We start from the raw sequence: 12,448 nt of genomic DNA, 5'->3' as shown, positions 1-12,448 counted from the left end.
TGATATAAATAGGGCAGAGGGAGAGGTAATAATAGTTTTAATTTCCGGGAGAGGTGCTGATGTTAAATTTACCTCCCTTGGAAATCCTGGAAAGAGGATAAAGCAAGAGGGCTCTGGGAATCTAGAGGAAACTTTAGGTGTAGACACTGAAGTTACTCCTTTTTTTTTCTTTCTCTTTTTTTATAGTTTAGGGAGCAATAGTGTATTAGGCTCTAACTTTGGGTTTTGTGGTTTCCTTTTATAAGATAACATTAGTTTTCTTTTTTGAAGTTTGATCTTTCATTGTAATGATAGTCATCTTCGTGCAGCATGTTTTAAGCTTAAAATATTCCATAAGAGTAGCATACCATGGTGGTGCATGCCTGTAGTCCTAGCTATTAGGGAGGCTGAGCGGGGAGGAATACTTGAGCCCAGGAGTTTGAGACCAGCCTGGGTAACATAGTAAGACCCTATCTCCAAACAAACAAAAAAAATATTCTGTAAGAGATAGCTGCAGTTAATAATAGTATAATTATAATAATGTCTTAATAGATCCAGAATGGTCATTGCAGACTTGGTGCTCTTTGAAAATGACCACAACAGTTAACCTTGGAAACCAAAGAAAGTCATTGAGGAAATCCTAGCCATTCCCAAACTTAAAATAAGTAAAGGCATTTATTTAATCTTCAAGGGTGTTATTTATGGTGAAGAAATGAGCAGAAGTCATCGTCAGTTTGATCATTAGCATCTGTTTTATTTAGAGATTTTTGACATCATAAACTAGGAATTTGTAAAACTGTGTGTGCATATTTTTCTACATCTGGGTAGCTACCATGTGTTATACAGATCTCAACCCTAACATTTCTAGAGTTGTACTGTAGGAACTATGTAGAAATCTCACTCTTGGCTCACATGCATTTGGAGTTACCCTTTAATATAATAAATAGGGTATTGATTACTATTTTTCTGAATGCATACTTTGTATGTTCCTGTCTTTTTAGATTTTCATAGCAGCTCTGCAAAGTAGGCATTTTATCTTTATTTTCCAGGTGAGGAAACTGATTGTGAGGAGTAAAATAATTTGCTCTAAGTTTTGTGATAGTGGCAGGACGCAGGTTGGAACCAAGAATGGGCTGACTCCAAAGTCCATTTTCTCTTTATTACTTAAGATAGAACTTACACATTTTCCTGAATTCATATTTATCATGACTTATCCTCCCTCCAGAGTCTGGGTTACCAGCCCTTGTGGTCCAGCAGAAGTTTGGGATGTTGAGCTAGGGCTTGGGGCTTTGGGGTGTAGGCATCTGTATTGCTGGCCAGGACAGGGGCCGGGCCGGGCCAGGCCATGGAATGACTGTGGGTGGAACTCAGCTGGTGGGGAGGTGTGGTCCATTCGATGACTGACATTAGCAAGAGGGCAGGAGAGTCCTCTTGACCAGTGACTGGTTTCCCAGGACAGAAGCAAACCCTTCCCTCAGCATCGTGCTGAAACATGGACTCTTCTCCTTGGTTTAGTGGAGGCAGCCTGCCTGGGTCCCTTGAGTGTGCCTTCATCCTGGCGCATCTTGGGATTTAGGTAGCTTGTATCCGAATTTTGGAATGCAGGGGCTTCTGGTGGGGGCCATTGTATTTTCAACTAAGATTGGCCGTCCTTGGTACAGAGCCTGCACACTTTTCTAAAATCTTTTTTTCAAACTCTCTACTGCTTCATTAAAGTAAAAAAAAAAATATCTACACTCTAGGTTTGGTTTGTTTTTTCTTCAGTGACACTTTGCCTCTTCATCCTAACACAGAAACCGACTAACTTAGCAAACTAACCCATTTTAGTGTAGCTAATACCCATAAATGTATTAGTGGACGAATTCCTTTTTAGCAGGAAACTCTGAGGCCACGCTCCCAACTTTGTCTAACTCCTTGGTGACTTTAGCAATGAGTATTTTAATCCAGAGGCTCAAGGGAGATACCCTCCCCACAAAGTGTGGGATTGCTCCTGTATTCTGTTAATGCCTATTTGTTGAAAGAGTTAACAGTGGCCCTTGAACCATAAAGCAACTGTTTTTGGTGCTAAAAGCACCCAAGAGCCCAAGAATGCAGCAACATCGAAACTGGGAATGAAGTGATTTGTTCTTGACATCAGTTGGCAGGTACATTCTCTTGCAGAGAGTAAAGATGAAATAGAATCCCATTCATAGAAGGCAGTTTGTATGGAGGGAGGCTGGGGATGTGAAAATGAGCTCAGGCTCAGAGGCCTTTTATATATTAGTATTCTCACAAATATGCTTCCAGTAAAACCAATTTGAAAGGCAGAATATAAAATTCTTCCATTTAGGAGCACCTTGCTGGGATCTATGGTGATGGTTTAAACTGTGCTGTGATTAGAACCATGCCCTGTGAATGTGTAATACGTTGTCGACCAGATGGTCATATAATGCTCATTGTCCTAGTGAGTTTGAATTAGGGAGCTGGGGAATTCTTAGCTGGGAAAAGATAGGACAAGGCAAAAGCATATCTGATTGGGGGAGGGGGCAAAGTTGCATTCAACTGATTTGGTGTCTGCAAAGATTACCATAGAAGTCTGTCAGTATGTATTGCTTTTTACTGTTAATTGGAGTTTTAGTCACGTGCTTTGTGCTTTGTTCATAAAGATTTTATTTAAATGACTTATGAGAACTATCAAAATGTTTGCTCTGAAGGCCTAAATTATATTATGTTCTTCTGCTGTGGATTTTTTTCAGATGATCAACTTACTCATATGAAAATGCTTGAGCAGGTTGGCTGCCAAACTGTAATGAAAGGCTGTCAGCAGTGCCTTGATTTATCTTTCTTTCACCTCTCCTGATTTGCTGCCTGCTTCCTAGGTCTAAGTGGCATATACTCAGTCCTGTGGACAACATCTGTGCTTCAGCTTCGGGTCCTCTGCCTTTCTTGGGAGGTTTAAAAATAAGAGTATCAGGAAGGGTTCCGTAGTTGGTGGCAATAGAAGGTAGGATAGTTTTGAGCAAACAAGGAAATGAGATGAACTTGTCTTTCTCCTAGCACACCGTGCTGAGATTTATTCCCAGCACCATCAAGGGGGCTGTTGTAGAATGTAATCACCATTCCTCTCAGTGAAAGGAGAGAATTACAAAGTACAGAGTCTTATCCCTTCAGTGTAATCCTGGATGCACACTTGGATCCTTAATCTCTAAGTGGGAGTGTGGTCCAGACCTCATTGAGTGTAAAGCTCTTAAAAAGACCCTGATATATATTTTTAGGGGAATCTCTGCTGTTGCCACTTGTGTTGTCATCTTCTCCCTGAGAATGTTTTACCGTAGCAGTTAATAAGTTACGTGATTTTAAGTACCTCTTCACTTGGAGTCAGTGCTCGTGGTAAGTCGGTTTGACCATTCATTCATTAACTCATTCAGCAAACTCTAGGCTTCAGCTTACCACTTTGTCATTAGCAGACTCCTTTGCTCATTATTTTACTTTGATTTTCATCCCTTTGACCTTCTATGTGTCTATCCATTTTCCCTCTAAGACTTTCATGACCCTACTTTTTCAGCAATTCATTGTCTGTCTGGTTTGATGTTACTGTTTTGAAGCGTGGAGGTTTCTTACACAGCGGTGTTTTTCATTGACTTAGATAAACTCAAAAACAAGTTACCTTAAATCACTGTCTTTTGGCATCTCCCCTCCCCATTTCTGTGTTATTCCCCATAGTCTAATTAAATATGTTAAGTAGTAATGCAGGAAAAAGTAGATTCTGCTTTCAGAATGTTTTTAATTTCTCTCAACAAAGGTAGAGAAAACCTTTGTCGCTTTAGGAGTCTAGGAGACTCCTCTGGGCAAAGTTTGCTGTTTTTTCTTCCCAGATTCCCCTCTCCTTTCACCATCCCTCCAAGAAACTTGAGGAATGATGATTTAAAAGAAAAAGGTCATGAGGGATGACTGGCTCATAGATATTTCATGAAAAAGTATACCTTTTCTGGGGTTAAACCATTCTTGGTAAGTAGGAATGAGATCTTCGTTGCTTTGTAGGTGACCACAATATATAAATACTGTAGAAGATCTGGGTTAAAAACCAGAGCCCAAGCTGTTATCTATAGTGTGCTGTTGCCAAGCTCCCCGTAAAGTTTGAGTTTGACAGACCACACTGTAGCAGAGAACGATAATTTTGTGTTATCCCTATTGGATGAGTGGCTAGCCTGTTTCCACGGTAGACAGATGCTTTCCTTAATGACAGGCACCACCAGCCCAGGGCCTTGCTTTGTAGTAGGTCTTTGATAAATGTTTGTTAGATTTAATTGCTTGCTGACTTGTTGAGTACTGAGTGTGATTAGATTAAGCCTAATATGTTGTAATTAAGAACTATCAGTCACAAACCAAATTTAATTTTTTTCCTAAAAATGTATGCAATGTAAAAGTTATAAAGTAAGCCAAAAGTAAGAAAATGATGACTTACTTATCAAGGGGAAAATTGTGACTTATCGAGTCCTGTTTATACTGCATTCAGTAGCTGAGGTTCAGTTCATTTCTACATTTGAGTTTGAACTCCATGTCTGGTTTTTAAGTTTTTTTTTTTTTTTTTTTTTTTTTTTTTTTTTTTTTGTGGGAATCAGAGTTGGGGTCTGTGTCATATGAGCTGGAGTATAGGAGTGCAATGATAGCTCACTGCAGCCTCAAACTTTTGGTCTCAAGCCATCCTCCTGCCTCAACCTCCCGACTAGCTATAGGCTCGTGTCACCACACCTGACTAATTAAAAAAAAAATTTTTTTTGTAGCAATGGTCTATGTTGCCCAGGCTGGTCTTGATTTCCTGGACTCAAGCAATCCTCCTGTCTTGACCTACCAAAGCACTGGGATCACAGGTGTGAGCCACTGCACTGGCTGCACATTTTTTTTCCAACAGTTTTTTTCTGTCCTTTGTTGAAAGGCTTCATTGTCCTGCTGATAATTAGGCTAATAAGAATCAGGAAGATTCTTCTTTATCACTTGTCCTTAGATGACAAATTTTCTTAGAAATTCTTGCTGTATTTATTTTCTACTTCCTGGTAATGTAGTTTAGATCTGAAGACACATAATTGAGGTTAACTCTCTAAGAAGAGGAAAATGCTTGTGTGCCGAGAACTAGCTTGGCCAGGAGACTCCCACCCAGGCGGGCTGAAGGTATTGCAAGGCAGTGAGAGGCAGACACCCAGATAGCCAACAGAGTGGATCTGCTCTGGGGACAAACAGCCTGAGAGCCTGTGGGGCTTGCCACTCTCCAGGACTTAAGGCCCTGAGCAGAGATTCAGCCACACATTTAGTTGCTTTTTGACAGGTGATTCTTATTAATACATGGGTGTTTTCCATATCCACTTACTCAGGAATATACCAAATAGGCAGTTGTCACTCGTCTACCACTAATTACAAAACTACAAGGCATCCTCCACAGAGGAGCCATGGGGGCAGGGTAAACTTAATGTTTCTCAACACTGTGTACTAAGGATCACTTTAAATGATTCAAGCAATCGAAGAAGAGTTATCTTTACCACTGTATTAGTCTGTTCTCGCACTGCTAATAAAGACATATGTTAGATTGGTTATTTATAAAGGAAGGAGATTTAGTTGACTCACAGTTCAGCATGGCTGGGGAGGCCTCAGGAAATTTATAATCTCGATGGAAGGAGAAGCAAACACATACTTCTTCATATGGTGGCAGCAAGGAGAAGTATGAGCAAAGAGGGAGAAAAGCCCCTTATAAAACCATCAGATCTTGTGAGAACTCACTATCTGGAGAACAGCATGACCCTAACTGGCCCCATGATTCAATTACCTTCCACTGGGTCCCTCCTATGACATGTGGGGATTATGGGAACTACAAGATGCGATTTGGTTGGGCACACAGCCAAACCGTATCAACAATATTCTGCCTAAATTAGAAGGCTATCTCTAATCATAGCTTAATTATTCAAGTGCCTAATGTCACCACAGATTCTTTTTTTAATTGGTGATTGTCTAATACCATTGCAGCACCTTCTAATTGATAGTTTGTGCACAGGTTTTCAAAAAAGGAAGTTAGTGTCACTTTTTAAGAGAAATTCATCAACTTAAGTGACATTAGAACCAGTGATTAAAAATTACTGAGGTCACATCTGTGGATGTCTATGGCTGTCTACTTTTTGTTTATAGAACTCATGACTATTTAAATGAAAACAGTCACCTCAGTCCTCACCAATGATTGTTAAAAATACCAAATTTAAGGTGGCTAGCAGTATGAGGCAATGAATACCAGAGAAATGAAGTCATGAGTAAAATAAAAGTATTAATGTTCATGGCTTCTTTGGTTAAAGTTGAAATGCTGTTTTTCAATTTAGACTTAACAGGGAGGGTGCTGCAAATAAAGGGAGCATTTTTTTTTTTTTTCTACCAAGGGTCACGCAGTGTGAGGGTGTTTTAGTCCATTTGGGCTGCTGTATAGTAACAGAACACTACAAACTAGATAGCTTCTAAACAACAAAAGCTTATTTCTCATGGTTCTGGAGACTTGGACGTCCAAGATCAAGGCATCAGCAGATACAGTGTTTGAGGGGAGGACCTGCCTCCTGGTTCAGAGACAGCATCCTTTTGCCGTATCTTCATGTAGCAGAAGGGATAAGTAACCTCTTTTTTAGGGGTACTAATCCTATTCAGGAGGGCTCCACCTTCATGATCTAATCACTTCCCAAGAGACGCATCTCCTAAAACCATTACATTTGGGGGTTAGGTTTCAACCTATGAATTTTGAGGAGACACAAATATTTAGTCTATGGCAGAGGAAGATACTTTGTTTTAAGGTACTTCGTTCTTTAACTGTGAATTCTTACATACCTTTTAGAAATAAGGGCTGATTTATTTCCTCATTTGTGATGCCAGATTGTGAAGATGAAGGTAATTGTTCAGTTCAGGTATGAAAATACATTACTTATAAGAGACAGAGGCAGATAGGATATTGGTAACTTTTACACCCTAGTTTGAAAGGTCCTGGCCTTCCTTGGCTATGCTGAGGCGTGAATAAATACCATAGCAATAGTAACCACACCTTTGTTATGTTTTATTTCTTCAATTACCATCTGTTGTTGCAGCTTTTAGCTAAAGCATAGCTTCCCGAACTTCCAACTTCAATCACAGCGCTGTGTCTCAGTGAGTTGATTCTAGAGGTGGAAGTTAGTGTCTTAAATTTGATTCAGTCACATATGCCTTTTGGGTGACTTCACTTTGAATTCTCAAAGGATGACTTAGAGAATATCATATAAACACCGTGGCAACTGGTAGTGACCTTCGGGAGATTCTGACAGATTGAGGTTTCACAACGAACACAGATGAAAGACAGTTTTTCCGAAAGCAGTGATGAAGGAAGTGAGTAAGTAAGGCATAACTGAAGGCAATAGAGGTAGCTGAGTGGAAATGCATAGAGTGCTGGGAGGAGTGGAGTTTACCAGCGAATGCATCTTGTGTATCTGGCTGGAGGGGGAATTGGGATGGAGAAAGGAAGGGCAGCATGCTGGAAGGCATGTGGTAGGAGTAGAGATGTGTGCCAGGATGGCAAGTTGATGTTTTTGGTACCAAGAGTTTGTCTTACTGTAGTTAGACAGAGTTGCTTTTTGTTCGGGACGAGACACCTACTTTCCCATATTTCTCAATAGGGGTTTTGAATATACTGACTTGAAGCAAGAACAGTTTGAACTATGGTATCAGATTTCTGAAGGTCACATTATTTGTTAAATAATAATATTGTGGCCAGCTGCAGTGGCTCACGCCTGTAATCCCAGCACTCTGGGAGGCCGAGGCGGGCGGAGCACCTGAGGTTGGGAGTTCAAGACCAGCTGAACAACATGGTGAAACCCTGTCTGTAAAAAAGAAAAAAGAAAAAATAATAATATTGCTCTTTAAGCCCTTAAAATTGTTTTTTTCTAGACTCCTAACCTCTATATGTTCTTAAAAAAATAACTCTGGCTAGAGCCGTTAACCAAAGTCTGACCAGAAATAGTGAATTAAAAGATACAGAAGACTGGGAGCTAGAAATTGATTTTTTTTCAATTGTCTAGAAAACATCTGCTTTAGGATCTATTCACATCCTTAACCTTGCCAACTCCTTGATTCACTTGCAAGATTGCAACCCTCCTTGCTATTTAAAATTGTTCTTTAATTTTAAATTTGTGTGCTATTTTCGTATCGTTTAAGCCACCTACCCAAAATGGTAGCTATTTGCCTACATTGTGGAAAGTGGTTTCCTTTATAACTTTAAAAATTGTGGCCTTTCAGACCCCTGTTTTCTCATCTTCCTTTGTCAGAGTTCTGTTTGAAATGACCAAAGCCACTTGGATCCTGATTTAGTGGATGATTTCGGTGACATTAAGACTTTGAGATTGCTTTTCCCTCCCACCGTTCATCACAGTGGGAAAAGCATTTTTCATTTTTTCTGTGGGGTGATTGGGAGAATTACTGAGATGCTTATTCCTTCTTTTCTCCTGTTCAGTCCTGTTTTTTGCTGCAGTGACAGAATATTTGAGACTGGGTAATTTATGAGCAACAGAATTTTATTTCTCACTGTTCTGGAGGTGGCTGGGAAGTCCACAGTCGAGGTGCCAGCATTTGGTCCGGTGAGGGCCCTCTTGCTGCATCCTTACCTGGCAGAAGGCATAAGGGCAAGTTGTCTAAATGCAGAATGAAGCCTTTTTTTTTTTTTTTTTCTCACAAGAACCCTAATTCCATTAAGAGGCAGAAGCCATCATGGCTTAATCACCTTTAAAGGCTCAACTTTTAAACACCATCACTTTGGCAACACCTGAATTTTGGAAGGGCCACATCAACCGTAACACCCGCTCTCACCTGTTGTCCACCCTCCTTTTGGGAGTGGGTAGTGGTGCTGATTGACAGATGGATCCTCCAGGCTTCCTTGCCCTCTGGCTTCTAAATGGATTGGCCAAGGGGGAGCTTTAGAAGGGCTAAGAGTGGGAGGGGAGAGAGCTGCCAGGCGCTGTCTCTGCTGTCTGCCTGCTTCTCTGTTGCGGTTTTGTCAGTGGCTGTGTCCCGCCGAGAAACCACTCTTGCCTGGTGGGTGGTGGGTCCTCTCTCAGGCCTCCAGCAGCTTATTACTTTCCTCTCAATGCTTCGAGTCACTTTCTACCTGAATGCCCCTTGTGGTACCCTTCACCCTTCCCTTTGTAAATAGTCCTTCAATCAGATCTCTTCATTGGAACTATATGAATTGCCTCTATGTAGTACATGTAAGATACTGTTGATTAAAAGCTGTATCAACACTTTAATATGAAGAAACACATAGCATATTAAATGTACATGATTATAAGATACAGCTTAATTTCAGATATATTAATACTTAACACCCATCACTCTTAAAACAGAGGGAAACCTGTTTTGCTACTGGTTTTTCATTGTATTAATGATACCATAATAAATATCTTTGTTTATAAACTTGTCTATATTTGAGATTATGTCCTTAGGATAGATGAGAAGAGAGTTATGGACATTTTCTAAGACTTGTTTGTTTTTGCTGCATTGCATTCTAAAAGGGTCGAACATATTTAGAGTGGCACCTGCAGCTTCTTAGCTCTTGTTTGACTGTCCCCGTGACAGCAATGTGTGTTGACTTTTCCACAAATCTTTTCTAATTTTATAGGCCAAAGAGAGTCTTTCCATTTGGCAGTGAAAGTGAAAATTTTCTATTTTATTAACAGGTTGTATTTTTTCTTTTTTTGCTTTAAAAAAATCTCCTTTGCCTCTTTATTTATTGAGTCTTAACTGTTTTTCATATGCATGAGCTCTTTGTATCAGGGGTTAGCTAACTTTTTCTATAAAGGACCAGAAAATAAACACTTCAGGCTTTGTGGGCCATACAGTTTCTGTAGGGTGAAAGCAGCCTTAGATAATAGGCAAATAATGGGCATGGCTGTGCTCTCTCATATGGACACTGAGATGTGAAAAGTATATGTTTTTTTCTATGCCCTGGAGTATGATTCCTCTTTATTTCAACCATTGAAAAATGTAAAAACCATTCTTAGCTCATGGGCTGTAGAAGAACAGGCGGTGTGCTGGATTTGGTTAGTGGGCCGTAGTTCGCTGACCCGCGTGATAGATGCTAACTCATTTAATTTGTTTTGGCTATTTTCTTCACTTCCTTTTTTGGAATTTTTTTTTTTTAGGCCTACAGAAGTTTATATTTCTTAAAACATCAAATTTTAAATTTCTGGCCATTTTTGTCATGATTCTGAAAGTTACAATGTTCTTACTAACGATAGTATCCAAAAACGCATGACTTAATTTTAGCTTTAGAGACAGTTTTTTTAAAGAATTAACTTTTATTCATGTGGAATTTATTTGTGTATAGTGTGGTTTGGAGGTCTAAATTTAGTTTTATTGCAAGCAGCAAACTAATTGTGGGTTGTTTTTGAATCCTCCTGGTTAGTACTGGGTTCACTAACTGTGCTTTGGGTACCTTTGATCCTAGATTTACAGCATGATAATTTTCCCACTTTCATTTATGTTCAGGAAGTACGGTACCATCCTGTGACATGAGTTCCTCTTAGTTCTTCTTGGCTCCTCTGTTTCCCTGTGAGCTGGCATTCACAGGATATTCAGAAATCATATAGGCTTAGTATTAATAGATACATATGGAAAGAGTTGTTCTCTGAAAAAAAAGTTTATGAGTTTTTTTTTTTCAATGAAGAATGACAATGTTATCTCCCACACTAGGAAAGAAATGTGCAATTAATAGTTAATATTATACAACATTAACTGTTGGGTTTTTTTTTTTTTTTTTTTTTTTTTTTTTTTTTTTTGCCTTTGTAAGATATTATACTCAAATTTGTAATAAGCAAAATGACTTATTTATCACAAGTTACCATATAGGATTAGGCAAGCATGATCTTTTATTTTTAGTCATTTTAGGTTGTTGAAGTGACCTAAAATGTAATTTGAGGATAAGCAAAACCCTGATCTGCTGAAAATTATAAAACCAAATTTGCAGGAATGGTTTTCTTGCTCCTGAGACTGAAAAATCTGTCTGCTTCCAATTCAGTTGACTATAAAGAATAGATAACATGCTTTTATTTTCTGACAGCACCAAGAGTTATTCCTGCTGAACCGGGAATGCTGTTAGAATGTCAAGGATGGATTTGCCTTAACTTATTTTTCTACAATGTTGTAATAAAAAATCTGTTAAAATTTCTGTAATTCTTGTTTCACAGTAGACAGTTCCACATCAGAAGGCCTGCTCCGGTCAGCTTGTATTTCCAGTGAGAGCGTTCTTTCAGAACTGGAAATATCTGTATGTTCAACTAGGTTGCCATGGTGCTGTGGGACATGAGGTGGCAAACTCCACACAAGAGTTAAAGAGATGAGTGGTGCTCGGGATACAGATTACAGAAAGTCCAGCTTGCCATCAAGTTCTAGGCAAGAGATAGAATTCAGTGTCTTAATCCGAAGAGGAAAATCTTCATTCCAAGGGACTTTGGATTTAGATGAGATTCATTGCTAGATTATGCCCCAGATGGCCTGTTAGCTTTCTTAGGAAACTTGTTCCCATTTTGTGTCTCCACAACGGTTCTCAGCTACTATCTGGACCAGTCCCTTAAAATTAAAAAGTCAATTAGATGTGATATTGTGATATGAAAATTGAAACTTGTGTTTTTGTTTAGCTAGACTACAATGGTACACTTAGAATTTTTATTCAGCTTCCCCACCCATTATGAATATGGAGAAAAATAGGAATGACTAAAAAAATCAACAGGCTCACATGAAATGCGAGGATGGTTTGGAAATCTCCTTGAATTTCTTTTTGTACGCCACATTTATTTTTATAAGCCTTTAACGGAAGACAGTTTGTTCTTTGGATAATTGGCCCAGGATTTATCCTCCTCTTTCAAATATGCTTCAACCAAAGACCCAACTGTGAGATGAATAGGATAAATGAAGTTGGGAAGTGGGAGAAGAAAAAAAAAAAGGCAAAACAGTCATGTGGAATCTTTTGTTTTGTTTTTAAAATAATTCTTCAAGAGCTGCTGTCTTTCGACAGTCAGAAAGTCCTTGCTTAAGTGTATTTGTCACTATAGAGAGTGAATGGGATTCTGAAGTCTTTAATGTGGTTCTGTAAATGTAAGCCTTGTTGTTTAATCACAGCATTTCTGCAAAAATGAACTCCTGCACCCACATCCCTCCCCTCTTCTTTCTTTTGGAGTCTTAGATCTCAGCTAAGCATTTGAACAGTCATTGCTAAGTGTTTCCACATTGGGGAACTAGGAGAGCTTGGCTGGATAGAATTCTGATTTTCATAGGAGGGAATTAGTTTTCCTTTTTCTGCTTTAGAAGTCATATACTATAGTTGCTATTTGGGCTGAACTGACTTAAAAAGTCAAACAGGAATGAGTCTAGCTACCAAATTTAGTGAACTGATTCATAATTTCTTGGTCTAATACAGTGGGCAGTCTTGTCATTGACCAATTCTTTATTT

General features: G+C 39.1%; 1 protein-coding gene across 11 annotated transcripts in view; it reads left to right on the top strand.

Annotated features, from left to right (window-relative positions):
* Window positions 1-12,448, top strand: part of FMNL2 (formin like 2) — a 320,067-nt gene that overhangs the window by 47,289 nt on the left and 260,330 nt on the right. The gene's annotated exons all lie outside the window — the stretch shown is intronic.

The sequence above is a fragment of the Saimiri boliviensis genome, chromosome 5 (assembly GCF_048565385.1).
Source record: "Saimiri boliviensis isolate mSaiBol1 chromosome 5, mSaiBol1.pri, whole genome shotgun sequence".
Taxonomy (NCBI): domain Eukaryota; kingdom Metazoa; phylum Chordata; class Mammalia; order Primates; family Cebidae; genus Saimiri; species Saimiri boliviensis.
The sequence above is the reverse complement of the archived record's forward strand: the minus strand, read 5'-3'. Positions and strand labels throughout refer to the sequence as shown.